Source organism: Anolis carolinensis, chromosome 2 (genome assembly GCF_035594765.1).
Source record: "Anolis carolinensis isolate JA03-04 chromosome 2, rAnoCar3.1.pri, whole genome shotgun sequence".
Taxonomy (NCBI): domain Eukaryota; kingdom Metazoa; phylum Chordata; class Lepidosauria; order Squamata; family Dactyloidae; genus Anolis; species Anolis carolinensis.
The window spans coordinates 52,588,198-52,605,495 of NC_085842.1; the positions used below are offsets into that span (position 1 = coordinate 52,588,198).

The following is a 17,298-nucleotide window of genomic DNA, read 5'->3' on the forward strand; positions in this document are numbered from 1 at the left end:
CAAAAAAAAACAATCACTGAAAAATAAAAGTGTTGGATAAGCGAAAATGTTGGATAATAAGAAGGGATTAAGGAAAAGCCTATTAAACATCAAATTACATTAAGATTTTACAAATTAAGTACCAAAACATCACGTTTTACAACAAATCAACAGAAAAAGCAGTCTCAACTGCGCCCCTGTATGTTTGGCGCCCGAAGCGACTGCTTAATTCGCCTCATTGTTGGACAGGCTCTGCCGTAGTCCTTACCTCAAGGATGAGACTCAACATGGCTTAAGTTTAGAATTGTTAAAATCTAATTAAAACATTCAAAAGGTCAGTGTTAAAATAGCACTCAATGATTAATATTATTAAATACTAGTGAAATATTTTACGCAATTGTAACATGTACCTTATATGATAAAAAGCAACTGAAAACAGTGCAATTTTAAACAATACAGCAGCACCTTAAAGCATTTCCATATATGAGACTTACATATTACTAGACAAAATCACTTATTTGTAGTATGAGAGTAAAAACAAAAGAATTCTAATTACTAAAAGCAACAGAACTAAACATTTTATGAAAGCGCATTTGTTTGTTTAAAGATTTAAGCTTCCATCATACCTTGTTTCCATGCTTGGTTTTTAATGCTTTAAATTATTGCAACCAGCAAACTTGTAAGCGTTCCGTGAATCAGTTTTATCCCCAGGCTTGTTTGCCTTTCGATACAGCTTATTTTGTATTCACATTCTGTGCATCTGGTCTTAAAGTCCCTAATTTTTACATTTCACTTTTGTTTCTGCAATATATATGAGATTGTTACTAACAGAACAATAAAAATTATGCAGGAACACGCTGTGAATGATATGCATTCCATGGTTTATGGGCCCTTAATTCTTCAGCACATGGGAAGGTTTATGCTGTTTTAGATTAAAATTGGAATAGAGTCACTAAACCATCGCACTCCTCTGTCTAATTTTTATTTGAATGCATGCTGGCTAGACACTCCAATATCAACCATTACAGCATTACTGATAGAGATACTCGGCAACCATAATCCTATGTACACTCACATGACAGCCTCATTTAACACGATGAGACTTACTTCTCACTGTTTATGTCACATGTAATGTCCTATATCAGTAGGAAATATTTGACGCCTTTATCTGAGGTTTAAACCAAAAGCAATTCTCCGTGGTAGTTAATAGCTAACTAATTCAATTATAATTTAATAACAAACAAAAGTTTTCTCATACCAAAACAACAAAAGCTTCTTCTCTTCTTGCTTCATGGAATCAGGCCTAATTAACAAAATATAATTAGGTGCTTTTTGTAGCTCCTGACACATTTCCATGTGGCTGACTGGATAGTACTGCCTGCTATTAGGCAGCATGCTATGGTTGCTCAGGTCCAGCATATTTATGTGACTCTCCTGCCTGGGCCCTGAGGTCCTCCTCTTGATCCGACCTTTGTCACAAGCACAGCTGGTGGGGACGAGGGAGAGGGCCTTCTCAGTGGTGGCTCCCTGACTCTGGAATGCCCTCTCCTAGGAGATTAGACTGGCCCCCACTTTAATGATTTTTATGAAACAGTTGAAAATATGCTTTGGAAACAGGCATTTGAAAATGGCTAATTATAAACCGAGATATGGAGGTTTTTAATGGGATTAATTTTAATTGGGTTTTATTGCTTTTACCAACAAGAATAGGTTCATTGATGTTTTTAGTGGTACTATATGTCTTAATTGTTGTAAGGTTTTATATTTATATTTATATTTATTTGGGTAATGTTTATGAGTTATAATTAATATGTTTCTTGGGATTTATATTTCTTCTATGTATTGTGATTTGTCTTTTTGATTTATTTGTTTTGATTTAACATTTTTGGATTGTATGTATTATGTACATTGTTTCATCTTGTTGTAAGCTGCCCCGAGTCTCCTTAGAGAAAGGGAGCAGGATGTAAATAAAGCTTCATTGTTGTTGTTGTTGTTGTTGTTGTTGCTGTTATTATTATTATTATTATTATTATTATTATTATTATTATTATTATGCAGTGAGTGATGTGAGACAGAAGCAGGATGCTGTAGGAAAGAACAGGGTGTTTCTTGTCTTGCTCAGGGCCCACAAAGATCATTTGCTATTTCCAGGTATGAAGAGGATGTTCTACCATCATTAATTCTTAAGAAAGATCCTGTTAGCTTTTGTGTATAGGATGCAAGGGTGCACCATCTTACTCTTTATGTTAATCTTGGGCTAGCCCTGTGATTGCGTAAAGTGTTAGAACACGAGAAGGAATTACTGTATCATGTGGGTTCTTGTCGCTTGATGGGGTCCTTTCTTACAGAAACCAAACCTTGAGATTTTTTGTTTAAGTACAATCAGAGACTCAGGGTGCAACTACATTGAAGAAGTATGACTGAATCTACACTGCCAAATCATGCAGTTTGAACTGCATTATATGGACAGTGTAGACCTGTATAGTTCAAGGAGCAGCCATCAAGAATGAGGCAGCAGCGGTGAAGAGACAAGGATATGGGAAGAAGCCGTGTGTGCCAGGAGTTGTGAAGCAACAACCCCATTGCTTCTTCCTGTCTCCTTGACTCTTCGCCACTGCTGCATCCACTCTTGATGCCTGTCTCTTGCTTCCCACAGAGTTCCTTCCAGCTCTATCAGCCGCTAATGCTGCTTTTGATTTATTTATTTTTATTAAAAAAACCTGCAATACTAAGATGATGGCAGTGGCAAAGAGAAGCCATCTGAAGAGGAGAAACTGCACATATAAACCATGCTGGGTCAGCAGTGGGAGGTGGCAGCACAAAAGGTAGTAGGGCAGCAGCATTGGGTGGGGTGGAGAGGCTTTCTGGAGGCTAGCAAAGACAGTTGGGCAGCTAAACGAAGAAGTAAAGTTGAAATGAGGACTAAAAAATGTTTTCCTAATATCGAGTCTCAAAAAAAGTGTGTGTCCTAAAATCGATGACATCTTATAATGAAATAACAGCAATTAGGTTTTGCTTAAAATCACCAGATTTCTTTAACATACACTTCCAGGTGGCCTATGGAGCCACCTGTATTGGGGCGGCAAATCCACACTCTGTTTTACATCTAGTCCATCTATAGTTGCTTTGAAATAGTGTTCTGATGATGCTGAATTTCTGCAAGGATAGGGTCCAATGTTGAGAGCTGACATTCAACTTAAAACCACTGTGAGATAACTGGTAGCACAGTTGATAGTAGATTTCCCATCTCTGTAATGGTAGAAACATGATTTGCTCTACCATATTGCCAAGTTCCATTTTTTTCTTGATAACAATTTAAAATGTATGATATGAATGGTGTGCTTTGAAATGTATCATTGACATGACTGCTATCATCATCAATCACAGCAGAGATGGGACTAGACAACATAGTTCCAAGAACCATACTTCAGCTCACCACAAGCAGTGCCATTCTCAGATCTGTGGCTTCAGAGGAGAGTCCTGCTATTCAATCTATCCTCTCAGTTATGGCAACAAGCTTGTTTCCAAGCACAAAGGACTGATCCTGGATCCAGAATTTAAATAGATAATAGCTATACTGTATGTGGGCATTGCTTTTAATCCCAAAACAGTAGCTTCATCACCATATCAAAATTTAAATGGAACCAAAAATTTTAAAGGGGGCACTTGAATTCTATTAGATTGCCAATCAAATATAAATGCTAAAATGCTGTTCACAAAAAGGAGAAAAAAGTACCAGAAAGAAGAAATATATATTTGGTGAAAGCTATATAGCAGAGTGAAAAAAAAGATATCCATGAACTGCTAGAACTAGCCCACCTAAAAATAAATGATCAGCTTTTCTGCTTTGTTTTATTATGCCTCCTCTTTCTTATGAGCAAGGATAAAAATGTCAATTAGATTAGTTTCCCAAGTAGAGTTCCCAACTGCTTTCATGGCTATAACAGCATTAATTGTTGCGTAACACTATTTTCAATACAGTTAAAATATATGGGCAGTAGTTTAAATGGAGGTGCCACATAGAGCTCTTTGGTGGAAATCCTTTTGCTGCCTGCTATGCCAATTATGTTATCTGTCTGTCTGATTCATACAATATCTGTGTGTGATTGTTTGGATGAGTCTCCTCACAGTATAATAATGCAGAAGCTTGACAGTTAGTTCTCTTGCTGTGCTGCTTTTGTGTTTTGTACTGACTTTCCTAAGGATGTGTTTCGGCTTGTTCCATCTCATCATATCCTGTCAACTTTTACTGAAGGCTCGTGAACTCCATTTTGCGCATCCTTTTCATGTCCAGATTTCAGCAAGCACCTTCCTTCTAAACATCTGTAATAATGTTTCTGTGAAAGCTGTTTTTCCCTGTAAATGTCCCACTAGAACATCTACTTTATTTAAAAGAGCAGTGCTTCATTTAAACATTAGCTAATTTGTGCATGTTTAAGCCTTGATTTTTTTCTTTTTTTCTTTGACTAAATGAATATGTTTGAAATTCCTCTTTTTACCTGTTTTAAAGCTCTATTTGAGAATCGTCTTTAAGTTGTTTCAAAAGTTTTAAGAAATATTTTTATGTTTTAAAATGTTTCTGTCTTTAAAACAGTAGTTTTAATTGTTTTTATTTGTGTATTGCTTTTGGAACCTCTGGGAGGTGATACAGAAATTGAAATAAGTCTTTAATGAGTGCATAGCAGACATATTTCAACAGATGACAACCCTCCCCCCACCAGTGATTAAGTGAACCAAAATAAAATATGAATTCAATATGCCAGCATATTGACCCATTTAAAAAACCACACTTTTTCAAAGAAAAAATATTAGGCTTGTGTGACAATGAAAAAAATGTTTTAATACTCATTACTAAATTAGGGGGACAACACACAGAATCATTTCTAAAGTGTTTCTGAAATATCATTACGGGTCTAACTATAACAAGTAATGAACTCTTTGTTACTTTTTGTTAAGTAATTGCACGGGGGGGAGGGGGGAGTCCAAACCCAGCCCATTTGGGGAAGAAACGGCAACCACGACAGACACCTGGAGCCATTTACAAGACTTGCATAACTCATCCGAAAGTCATAGGTCAGTGTTTTGAATCTTAAGTTTTTTTGCATGTCTGCCCCTTGTGTTTCTAAATATTGCTTCGTATGTACAAATCTAACAAATTACAAACAAAAACAAATTACAAACCATGTCTTGTACAGCCCATAAGTGCACCAAAACTATATTAAATTGTAATGGTGCCTGAACTATTAATTAAGGTAAGCAAATCAGGTAAGTGGACTAAAAGTTGATGTTTTGACCATAAGCTTTTCATACATGTTCTATTAATTCCTCACTTATGGTTTACAATACAAAGTTTCAATGTGCTGCTGTCAGGCCTATGAACAATTTCCTCCCACAAATGAAGATATCTATCAGAATAGTTTCTTGGATTGCATATTCTAAGTTTCACCTATGACCCTTGATGTCTTGATACAAAAATAATCAATGTTTATACCCATGACTCCTTTTTGGATAGTAATTTAACTACAGGAAGACTGTGATAACTTTTCAGCGCCTTAGCATTTTCCTGATAGATAACAGTTCCTATTGCGTTTGTATTTTTTATAACACTCTCATATGAGCGGTTGTTGCAAAAGCACATTTGTATGCTGAATGATAACCTCTGACAAATAGATATTTATTTTAGTTGCAAAGCAAACAAAAAGCAAGTTGTTTAGTCTGTGTGACTATACATTTATTCTTAACTAGATTTCATTCTAGGCTAATGATGCAGAATTTCTCAAAATTGAGGTTGACAAGAAGGAGCTTTGTCTCTTCTAGTAATTGCCTCCCTTTTCTTTGAAAGGGCTCAAAGTCCACTGTGTGAACCTAGTAAATCTGTGCATACTGATACATCTGCTAGAAGAAAGTGGCTGAAATAGCCAATAACAGGATTTGCAGGACAGGGCAATATATGCAAAATCCACAATCCTTATTCCCTCCACAGCTCATAATTCTGAGAAATGAAAAGTTAGTAGCTTTTAAGCTTTGTGGAATGCCTCATGGAATCAGGGGCATCACCATCCTTAGAACAGAGCATGTTGCTCCAGGAGGCCTAGGAGGAAATATTTTACTTTTCCAGAAGTCTTAAATTGGTAGATTTGCTTGTTCCTTCCTATGACACATTTTTATTTCTAAAACAGCATGCATTTTTAAATCTAGCATCTGAATCCTGTCAAAACAAATATTCTTATGAACATCTTCTGCATTTTACTTGTCTTTGGGGCTTGGTGCAGTAGCAATATTACACACATTTCCATGGCATAATAGAGTTCAGTGAAAGTTTCTATTTATAATGACAGTTTGCATGTATATCACAGTCATATCTGTAGTGTGCAATTATAGTGGTTTGAGGAGAAGGCACTACAATTCCCCAACAGAGAATTCAAAGAACTTCACAAGCTATAAATCACAGGATTCCAAAGGATGCAGGCATGGCAGCTAAACTGATATCAAATTTCTGTAATTGTGCATAGAAATAAAGGTTAGGCAACATGCTTCGAACATCAGAATTAACACTCCAAAATTTCAGTAACACTTCAACCAATATGCCTGCCATTTAAATGCATGTACATATGGTGCTATCTTAAATAAGTGTCAGGAAAGTCCACAGTTTATAAGGAGAGAACCAGCAATTTGTACACATATTCCACTATTCTCAAATGAATATAACACATTATATTACAAACACATAACTAACAATTTATGGAGGTTTGACTATTATGAATTTGCATTTATAATCACCCCCTCCTCCATATTTGACAATTGTGGATTTGAATATCTGCAGATTTACCTCTGCTCTCCTTCCTAAAACCAGCTATAGCACAAAGAAATCTGGGAGGGCAGCTGGGGCAGTGGGTGGGAAGTCAGGCCTTTGCTAGCCTCCTCCACCTTCTTTTCTGCTTGCCTTCCTGCTTCCCTCTGTGCAATTAAAGCTTAGGTCATGCTCACCTAAGCTTCAGTCACAGTGGGCAAAGGAGACTGGGGAAATTGGGGAAACTGGAGTGTTTTCTTCCCTTCACCTCATCTGCCTTCCCCGCTTCCTATGTGTCCCTCTCTCCTGCACCTGGAACTCACATGAGGGGCTCAATTGTTGTGGAGAGAAATCAGGGTGGGTGGGCAGGGAGGCTGGAAAAGGGGTCGAGCATCTTCCAACCTTTCTCTGCTAGCCACCACTTTCATCTGCCTCTTTCTCTGCCTGTCTCCACTGGGAGCTGCTTGACTATTTTGATCACTGCAGGTCTGTCATCCTCAAGTTTGATGCAGAGATGAACAGTGAAGGGTTGGGATGTATGCGTGTATGAGAGAGAACCAGAATTAGAACTGCTGGAAGGGAAATGTCCTTCGGTTCTCTTTGAACCTTGCATACTTTTCCATGCCAGCCATTGGCATTTGACTTTGCAAGGATCATGAGGACTACAGTGTCAATGGTGCATCATTTCCACTTTCTGACTCCTTGCTACCCCCCTAGACTCAGAGGGTCCAGTAGATATTTTCATATTTTCCACATTTGTCAGGCTTCTCTACCCCTAACCTCCATGGATGTGGAGGGCCAACTGTCTATACATAATGAGATAGATTAGAGATGAGACCCAAATTTAAATACAAAATTCATTATAAAACCTTGTACAAATAGATTGTTTTATGCACAAAATTATTGTTTACAATTACCATCGGAGTCAGTTTACATTGAATTATCAGAAAGCAGAGATTTCATAGTTGTGGACAATTTTGGATTTTTTTTAATATGTTAGATTTTTGATTTCCAGATAAGGGCTGCTCAACCTGTATGTTAATGTGAGCAAGTCATGTAATTTCATATATTCATAACTACATTTATTCACTGGAATAATTGTATACTTCAATGAAATACTTGTTAGTTTAAACTTTGATAGCTTGCATAGACCAGTAACCTGAATGTATTCAGTCACGGTGGTATTGCATTTATATAGTTAACTCATGAATTAACTATAAATCAAGCATTACTCTACAGAGTACATATTCAAAAAAACTCTATGGTCTGGCCCTCTGGGGCTTTTTCATATCAGAAATACTGTACATATAGAAAATGAGTATAAGAAGAGAATTGTTCTCAAATGCTATTCATTTCAAAGTGGAACAGGTCAAGAGGGCTTTCTGATGTGATTTTTTTTCTGAATAAGAGCATTGGCTGTTAGTCAACATGGCTTTCCTTTTTACTCAACCAAAGAAAACCCTTTCCAGAAAGTGGCAGAAAAAAGAAAGCCAATGAAAATAAATATTTTAAGGACTCTAACCACTATTTGATCCACTGTCTCCTAACAATGGGACACATTGCTGCCAGTTCACAAGCAACCAAATAAAAATGTAAATATGAAGAATCAAAAGAAAATACCTGTTTATAATTTTTCTGGCTTCTCTATTTCTATGTAAGCCAAGTATAACAATATTACACCTAGAAATGTTTGCATCAATGTAAAAACAAACGTAATTTATATCTATACATTTAGCAACATTGATGTAATAGTTCACTGTATGCCCAGTGTTCGCATACTAATCAGCCATATGTCTCAATCATATGCTAATAGAATAAGTAAAACAAGTAGAGCTTGGTATATAAGAGCTAGTGACTAAATTTGAATGCCAGACTTGAATCTACAAGGACTCACTGGGGATAGGAAAAAGACTCCAATCAATTCCCGGAAGTATTATTTTTACTCCTGCATGACACATTGCCCTAAGCACATGTGTAAGGCTTGCCCATGAGTCATGAAATCTGTCTTTACAGTTCATTAATTTTAACTCTCAGCTTCCATTGGGAGAGGACAAGAATACTGATAGCATAAAAGTCATTTTAAGCCTTTGAAGATACAGGTTTTTTTGAACGCACATTTCTTGTTATGCTGGTATTGCAAGAATCCTCATGTTAAGAATACACAGCATTCGATAATACGAATGTGACATATTTTTAAAAGTCTAAAAACTCAAGACATAACTGCCAGAATTTTTAGATGAAGATGGAACACTTATAAGCAAAATGAACGTTTTTAAACAAAAGCTCAATGTCAAAAGAGCTTCATGGTATGCTTTCTTTTACTAGTTTGGCTGTATAATGTTCAGACATGAAACACATGTATCACTATTTGTTCGTTGATCAATCAACCCTGCCAATTTACTTAAAAATCAAGCATAAGGTAGACAGCTAGATGATTTTCTGGAAAACATGTTCAATTGGAATTTACTCACCTGTAACTTAAAATGTTTAGACCTACTTATATCCTTTGAGGCAGCGCCCCCCGTGGTAGCCCTTGAGGTATTTAATTGGCATGGGCGAATTAATCGGAATCATTGTAAATCGAACAAAATAGTATTTATTCCAATTTTCAAACGGGGTTCCGATGCGCATTAGCGCTTCGGAATTAAACCACGATTTTGAAGCATTGGATCCCATTCATTCAATGGGCTCATTATTTTCTTCGGATATATGAGAAAGCATTTTGGATGCAACCAAACTTGATTTTCAGGGAGGAGCAGCCTAGCCTGGGCTTGCCTCCCTGACCAATTATTGTGCACGTTCATGCAAGGGGAGGGGTTTGGATGTCCTCCCTCAAAAGCATCTGCTGCAAGCCACAAGGCTCATTCTCGGCTGGGCAGTTGGAGGGAGAGGGTGGCTGGGCTTCCTGCCTGTGGCTGCTGGCTGGTCTTTTGATGCCAGACTGCCTGCCTGGCCTGGCCTGTTGTTGGGAGAGACACTGGGGCAGCCACTGAAAGAAGAAGTCGGCTCTTAACAAAGAAGAAAAGGCATTTTTGGGGTGAGGTGGGAAAGGGGTTAGTTTTTTTTTCTTTTAAAATTCTAAAAGAAGTAAAAGAAGAAATACTTTTTTTTGGAAAAAAGGAGTTGGTGGTAGGGCGAAAGTGCTTATTTTAAATATCTGACACATTTTATTTTAAAATCAAGAAGCTAGAAGAAGCTTTGTTATATAAAAAATGGGGGTTGGTGGTATTTTGGGTAGGGGAAAGGGCTTATTTTATGTTTGGTTGGCCTCCTCTAGGCACTGCATGCCCATCATTTACAGAAATCCTTTCTGCCGACTTCCCTAAGTCTGGGGGCATCAGCCATGTTACATAGCTAAATCCTTGGGTTCAAGCAAGGCCCTCTCTTGGTTTGTGTGTTTATTTGGCCTCCTCAAGGCACTGCATGTCCTATCATTTCCAGAAACCCTCTCTGCTGGATTCCCTAAGTCTGGGGACCTCAGCCACATTACACATAGCTGAATCCTTCTTTGGGTTCAAGCCCTCTGGAGTCAAGTCACAAACTTTTGGCCCAAAAAAGCCCTGTGAAACAGGAAATAACACTTTCAAACCAAGAACAGATTTCCCTATTCTGAGGCCGATGGGCATCTTTCAGGAGTGGTTTGATTGTGCGCTATGATTTCTCTTCCTGGTTGATAACTGTCACTTCCTAATTGGTTCTGTCACAAAAATAGAAAAAACTTTATTACCCTGCTAGAACTTTGTCTTTGTGCCAGGGACATCGTGCTATGATAGCACATTATGGTTTGCTATCCAAGTTAACAGAGTTTCAGCCACAAAAAAAATTCTGAAGTAGAACAATGACTTTCAAAGTAAAGACAACCCAATGAAACAGGAAATAAGACTTTCAAACCAGGAATAGATTTTTGCAATTATTGAAAAATGTTTTTTTATATAAATTATGAAAATTTGCCAAAAATCAGAGGATAAGGGAAACATTCTGAAATTTGGTGAACTAATGGGGTTAATGTGTTTTACCACTGTAGCAAGTTTCATCAGGGTAGCCCAAAAAATGAGGGAGGGAGAGTCCTCTAAAGTTCTCCCAGTGCTGTCTTTCGTTATTGTGTATATGCGTCCACCATTAACGAATTAATTACGAATATTCAGAAATTTAGGAAAGTTTTGAGTTTTTTGCTTCAAAATTTGGAAATGACTCTAGAAATGAAGTTCCAGTGCCCCCTACCTTTGTACAGAGTTTAGAACCATTTTTTTCCTGGATCACACATGCCTAGTATTTAATATACTTGAAATGATTCTAGCAGGTGTATCAAACATTCAGTTTTTAACATTTGATTAGTTATGTTATGCTTGGATTATTTAAAAGTAGTATTATCATATGATCTCCTAGAGAACTGACCTCCATTCTTTAATATCCTATCCAATTTGTCATCGACCCACTCCTTTGAACTTCACGCAAATCTACCATTTGCCAAAATATACGATCCTGTGCTTTTCTTTTCAATTTCTGGCTGAATAGCTTAACCATTGGTGGGTCCCATCGAATATGAGGTCTGCCCAAAGGCCGCTTGTGATCTCTTGATATCTAGTTCATTAGTCAACATGTCCATAGGTTGTCTTTTGTTCATGCTATATGCCCTGCCCATCTTCTTTTTGCCTCATAGTTTTCATTGACCACATCACGTACCCTGGTTCTTTATTGCTGACTTTATTGCCATGCCACAAAGCCTTCTTTCCATTGCTCTCTGAGTCTCACCATCAATTTTTCTCCTCTAACTTTGTTGTTGCCCATGTTTTAGATGCATATAACATTGCCGATAAAACTGTAGTGTTGAAGATACATTGTCCGTAGTCACCTCTAAGGTCATGTGGCCAGCATGACTGCATGGAGCGCTGTTACCTTCCCACCGGGGCGATACCTATTGATATACTAACATTTGCATGTTTTCAAACTGCTAGGTTGGCAGAAGCTGAGGCTAACAGCTCATTCCGCTCCCTGGATTCGAACTGCTGACCTTTTGATCAGCAAGTTCAGCAGCTCAGTGGTTTAACCTGCTGTGCCACCAGGGGCTCCTGAAACAATAGGTAAATAACAAACCTTATATTTTGTTACTGTTTTTGTCAAGTATATCATAAAGTTGTAGACATAGAGAGGCCCACAGATGCTTCTGAGGAGAAATGTTTTTTCAGGTGTGGGTAGGTCAAACCATGGATATCGAATCAGTGGATAAAAGTAGTGTGCTGTCTATTGAATTGATGCATGCTACGCTTTTTCAAAGTCTTACTTTTGTACATAAAAGTGAAGGAGGAAAAATTGCCGCATCACACTGTTTCTCAGCCAGCACTCCTGTCTGTCTTTGAAGATGTTGCTCCATTTCACCCCTTGTTGTTCTTTTACCCTTTGATATACTTTTATATGGAAGGCTTCAAGAAAAACACTGAAAAGATACTGAAAAGAAAATACAATACTGTGAAGACTTGATGTGATGACAGGGATGGAATCTTTTTGGATCCCACCTCTGCCACCAAATTGCGAAGGATTCAACTTCTACCTCTATGTATCCTACTTTTCAATGTTGTCGCTGCCACCACCTTTGAAAGATGCTTTGCTCAAATAATAAGCAACATTTGAAGAAACAGTAACTTTTTATTTATAGCACAAAGCTTGATGGTTGCAAGAATGTTATATCTTAAGTTGAACGATGTTACTTCTGTACAGTAAGTGTTGCAAGATTTCTCAATAGTTTCACTGAGCTTAGTATGGTATCAGCTTTATATGACTTGTTTCTTTCAGTTAGGAATACTGTCCTTCTTGAACTTAGTTGATCTGTACCCGATCAAACTTGGACTGGGGAGTTTAACTGGTTAACCCTAGTCCTCCTTGACTTAGGGATGTAGCCTCAGCTCTTTAGTTATCCCTACTAAAGGCTCAGCAACTTCAATTTTAGCCCTTCTCCGCTAAAACTCTCTAGCTGCTCAACTTCCTCCCACAATCTCCTTTTTTCGATCACACTCACTGAACAGAACCAACTGCTCTGCTCAACCGACAAACTCCAACTGCCCAATTCCAACTGCTAAATTTTGAATTCTAAGGCTTCCACCAGCAAGGTGAAGCCACGCCCCTTTTCCTGGCCATGCCTTAGAGGCTCCCAGCTTCTGTATAAGAATAGCTGAAATATATAACCTTAAACAGTCAACCTAAACATAGCAATCATGAATAAAACACAATGATCATGACATCTTTACATACCTTCCAACCCGGAAAGATTATTTTTGCTTTTTCTAAACCCAGAATAAGCAAAAATAATAGAGAGTAACACAAAATACATATCTATACATAAACATAACATCATACCTTAAACTCTAAATACAAACCTGTAAGTCTTCCGATCAAGGTGCTCTGGATAGAGCATCAGCTTCAATAGTTCCTTAAGTTGCAGAAAGGAATCTACTTCAGAAGTCCTCACCCAGCTGTCAAAGTATTGAGCTTGCTTTGAAGCAACTTGCGCAAAACTTTGGTGTCTGTCCCTCTTTAAAGTTCTGAACTTTAATCTGTAAAATTCAGGCGTCAACTGAAACTTTTGTTGTACCTGCAGTTTAAACATCTTATAATCTCTGTGAGTGTCTTCAGCCATATCACTATATATTTCTAGAAGCTTTCCACTAATTTGTGGCCTCAGATATAACATCCATTTGTCTTCACTCACTTCAAAATCTTTACAGCACCTTTCAAAGGATATAAGGAACTTTTCTATATCATCTTCCTTGTTATATCTGGGAAACCTTTTTAAAATTACATCAGGTGCTTCAGCTCTCAAATCCCCTTCTTGGGTATCAGCATGAGGTTGAGAGTGTGTCAATCTTTGCTTCTCCAAATCTATTTCCATTCTCCTCAACTCAAATTTTGCCTGTCTGGCTCTCTCCTCAGCTTGTCTCTCTTTCTCTTTTTCCTCAACCTCCATCTGTTTCATTTCCAATTCTCTCTCTCTTTGCTTATCCTCCAATTTCTTCATCTCTAATTGATACTTGAGAGACATTTCAGACAAGGTTACTTGTTCTGAATCTGAGGAGGAAAGCTCTCCTGCCTCCTCTGCCAACTTTTTCTGTTTCCTGGTGGCCATTTCCAGACAAGTTTTGCCTCAGCCCTTTTACCTAAAGCTGATCTCCGGCACCAAACTAACTTTTGCCAAACGAATTTCAGGCACTGAATCAGTTCTTGTCACACATATCCCAGGCACTGAATCAGTCTTTGTTACACGTATCTCAGGCACTGAATCAGTCTTTGTTACACGTATCTCAGGCACTGAATCAGTCTTTGTTACACGTATCCCACCGCTTGGCACCAAAATGTGAAGACTTGATGTGATGACAGGGATGGAATCTTTTTGGATCCCACCTCTGCCACCAAATTGCGAAGGATTCAACTTCTACCTCTATGTATCCTACTTTTCAATGTTGTCGCTGCCACCACCTTTGAAAGATGCTTTGCTCAAATAATAAGCAACATTTGAAGAAACAGTAACTTGTTTATTTATAGCACAAAGCTTGATGGTTGCAAGAATGTTATATCTTAAGTTGAACGATGTTACTTCTGTACAGTAAGTGTTGCAAGATTTCTCAATAGTTTCACTGAGCTTAGTATGGTATCAGCTTTATATGACTTGTTTCTTTCAGTTAGGAATACTGTCCTTCTTGAACTTAGTTGATCTGTACCCGACCAAACTTGGACTGGGGAGTTTAACTGGTTAACCCTAGTCCTCCTTGACTTAGGGATGTAGCCTCAGCTCTTTAGTTATCCCTACTAAAGGCTCAGCAACTTCAATTTTAGCCCTTCTCCGCTAAAACTCTCTAGCTGCTCAACTTCCTCCCACAATCTCCTTTTTTCGATCACACTCCTTTCTCACTGAACAGAACCAACTGCTCTGCTCAACCGACAAACTCCAACTGCCCAATTCCAACTGCTAAATTTTGAATTCTAAGGCTTCCACCAGCAAGGTGAAGCCACGCCCCTTTTCCTGGCCATGCCTTAGAGGCTCCCAGCTTCTGTATAAGAATAGCTGAAATATATAACCTTAAACAGTCAACCTAAACATAGCAATCATGAATAAAACACAATGATCATGACATATTTACAAATACAAATTACTAGTAATAAGAAAAACACTTCCACGGAGTAGAATTCTTTTTTTAAAAGGGCACAGGGAAATAAAGAAGCAACAGCCATGTTTTTAATTGGGAAAAGTCATTGCATATTATTTAATCAACATTTAGATCAATACTATTTTTCTTTTCCAATCCCAGAAGGTAGTGGAGGCTACAAGGCTGTGCTTGCAGTCGTTTTAGGTACAGGCACAGTTGGGTAAACTGAAGCTTAAGCTAGACAAGATATAGTGTTGATCAGAAGTACTGTAAATGTGGTGGGAGGAATATATTGGGCACCACAATTGAAGGGAGATGTTGACAAGCTGGAATGTGTCCAGAGGAGGGTGACTAAAATGATCAAGGGCCTGGAGAACAAGCCCTATGAGGAGCGGCTTAAAGAGCTGGACATGTTTAGCCTGCAGAAGAGAAGGCTGAGAGGAGACATGATAGCCATGTACAAATATGTGAGGGGAAGTCATAGGGAGGAGGGAGCAAGCTTGTTTTCTGCTGCCCTGGAGACTAGGACGCGGAGCAGTGGCTTCAAACTACAGGAAAGGAGATTCCACCTGAACAATAGGAAGAACTTTTTAACCGTGAGAGTTGTTCAGCAGTGGAACTCTCTCCCTTGGAGTATGGTGGAGGCTCCTTCTTTGGAGGCTTTTAAGCAGAGGCTGTATGGCCATCCGACTGGGGTGCTTTTCCTGCTTCTTGGCAGGGGGTTGGACTGGATGGCCCATGAGGTCTCTTCCAAGTCTATGATTCTATATTCATTTTGAGGCAGAAAAATATGCAGCTTGGCAATAGTTCTTGATCCCTAGACAGATATGGCAGCAGTGTTGAGGAGCCACTTTTTACTAGTTTTGTCTTCTAATGAAGACATATCTGTTTCATTTTTCCTTTCCTTTTCTGTAAACTAAATTGAAGTCAGTGTTTTCTAGAAATGGCTTAAAACATCCTAGACTTCCTTGAAAACAATCCAAAATCATCTGTTTGTAAAAAATACTGCTGCCATACTACTTTCTAATACCTGTTATTTCCTGTCTTTTGTTTTCAAACTGAATTGAGAGTGCCTATCATGGCTTTCAAAGCCCTAAACGATTTAGCTTAAATGACACAAAGTGAACAAACTATACATTTTGAACACATATTCAGATTATTTTTCCATTGAAACAAGAAAAAGTATGTAGAGCTCCAGCCTGCATAAAAAACAATATATGTAAGCCTCCTCATCTGTGGTTACAGTATTTACTTTTAAAAGTACACCTTGCTACTATTAAATTCCAATTCTTTGAAAGACACCATTTAATTGATGCTTACAACGTTTAAATTCCTTCATACACAAACATATTCTTGGAAGGAGAAGTCCAGGTGGAGGTCAAAAAGTTAAGCTGCCTTCCCATGTTTGTTGCTTACTGTTTACTCTAAAGGGAAAAATAGGATAAATACTAAATAGATATGCATTGCATATTTACCATGCAGATTGACCTTGAGAAATCTCCTGCCTTATTTTCTGTTTCATCTATTTATGAGATCAGGTGAGTGAAGGCAAAATACTTGTTCTTCTTGAAACTCTATTTTGATAGAGATTTGCGTAGGTTCCTTTTTCATGTTTTAAATATATATATATATTTAGTTTGGCTAGTGTGAAGATAAGCCTTCTGTGTAAATGAAGGATTGCACTGAGGATTGTGCCATTAGATTATTTTACTACCCACCTTCTATGTACCTTTTTAATTAATATACTCAAAGCAATTAAACTTTCTATAAATATCCCAAATCCTCCCCCGCCCCCCCACTTCTCTGTGGGGTAAACAGGACATCTGGACATTTTCCAAATAGTCCATTTTACAATTGCTTACACTTCAGAAATAGCAATCACCACTTGTTTCTTAAAATGCATTGGACAACAATTAGCAATTGACTTTTTTTTTGTAGCAAGAGAGAAAACAATTCCACACAATGCACAGCCCATTATATAGCTTGATAGCAGCAACTCATAGCATAAAACCTGCATGCCCAGTGTACTAACATCCTAATCAAGTGAAAGAGTTTTTATGACATAATAAACATTGGTATTTCATAATAAAATGTAAACAGGCACTATTTCTGGGAATATAGACTTTAAAATCCATAGATCTAATTCATACTGCCTTTTCAAAACTGATTTAAACAAAAGTGTTAATGTTTTTTTTAATAGTCTTTATACTTTTGTACTAGAAAGAGTTCAATATATATATAGTTTTAACTTAATTTGTTCTGTTGTGTCCAATACTGGGAGAGATATAAAGAAATAAAGAAATAAATGTTAGAAATGGAGAAGACTGAAAACAATTTATCTTATTATGGTCGCACTGTGGTGAGTTGCAGACTTGCTTTAGAGTTATTTAACAC

The 17,298-nt window shown here is 37.8% G+C and overlaps 1 protein-coding gene across 6 annotated transcripts in view; it reads left to right on the forward strand.

Annotated features, from left to right (window-relative positions):
• cntn4 (contactin 4) overlaps positions 1-17,298 on the forward strand; it is a 727,084-nt gene that overhangs the window by 259,317 nt on the left and 450,469 nt on the right. Inside the window, exon 1 of one of the 6 annotated variants that reach the window (XM_062969726.1) lies at positions 5,032-5,052. The exons of the other annotated variants lie outside the window; for them this stretch is intronic. The gene's annotated coding sequence lies outside the window, so the exon portion shown is untranslated. Of the gene's footprint in view, positions 1-5,031; positions 5,053-17,298 lie in introns of those variants that run through there. 6 annotated transcript variants of the gene reach the window in all.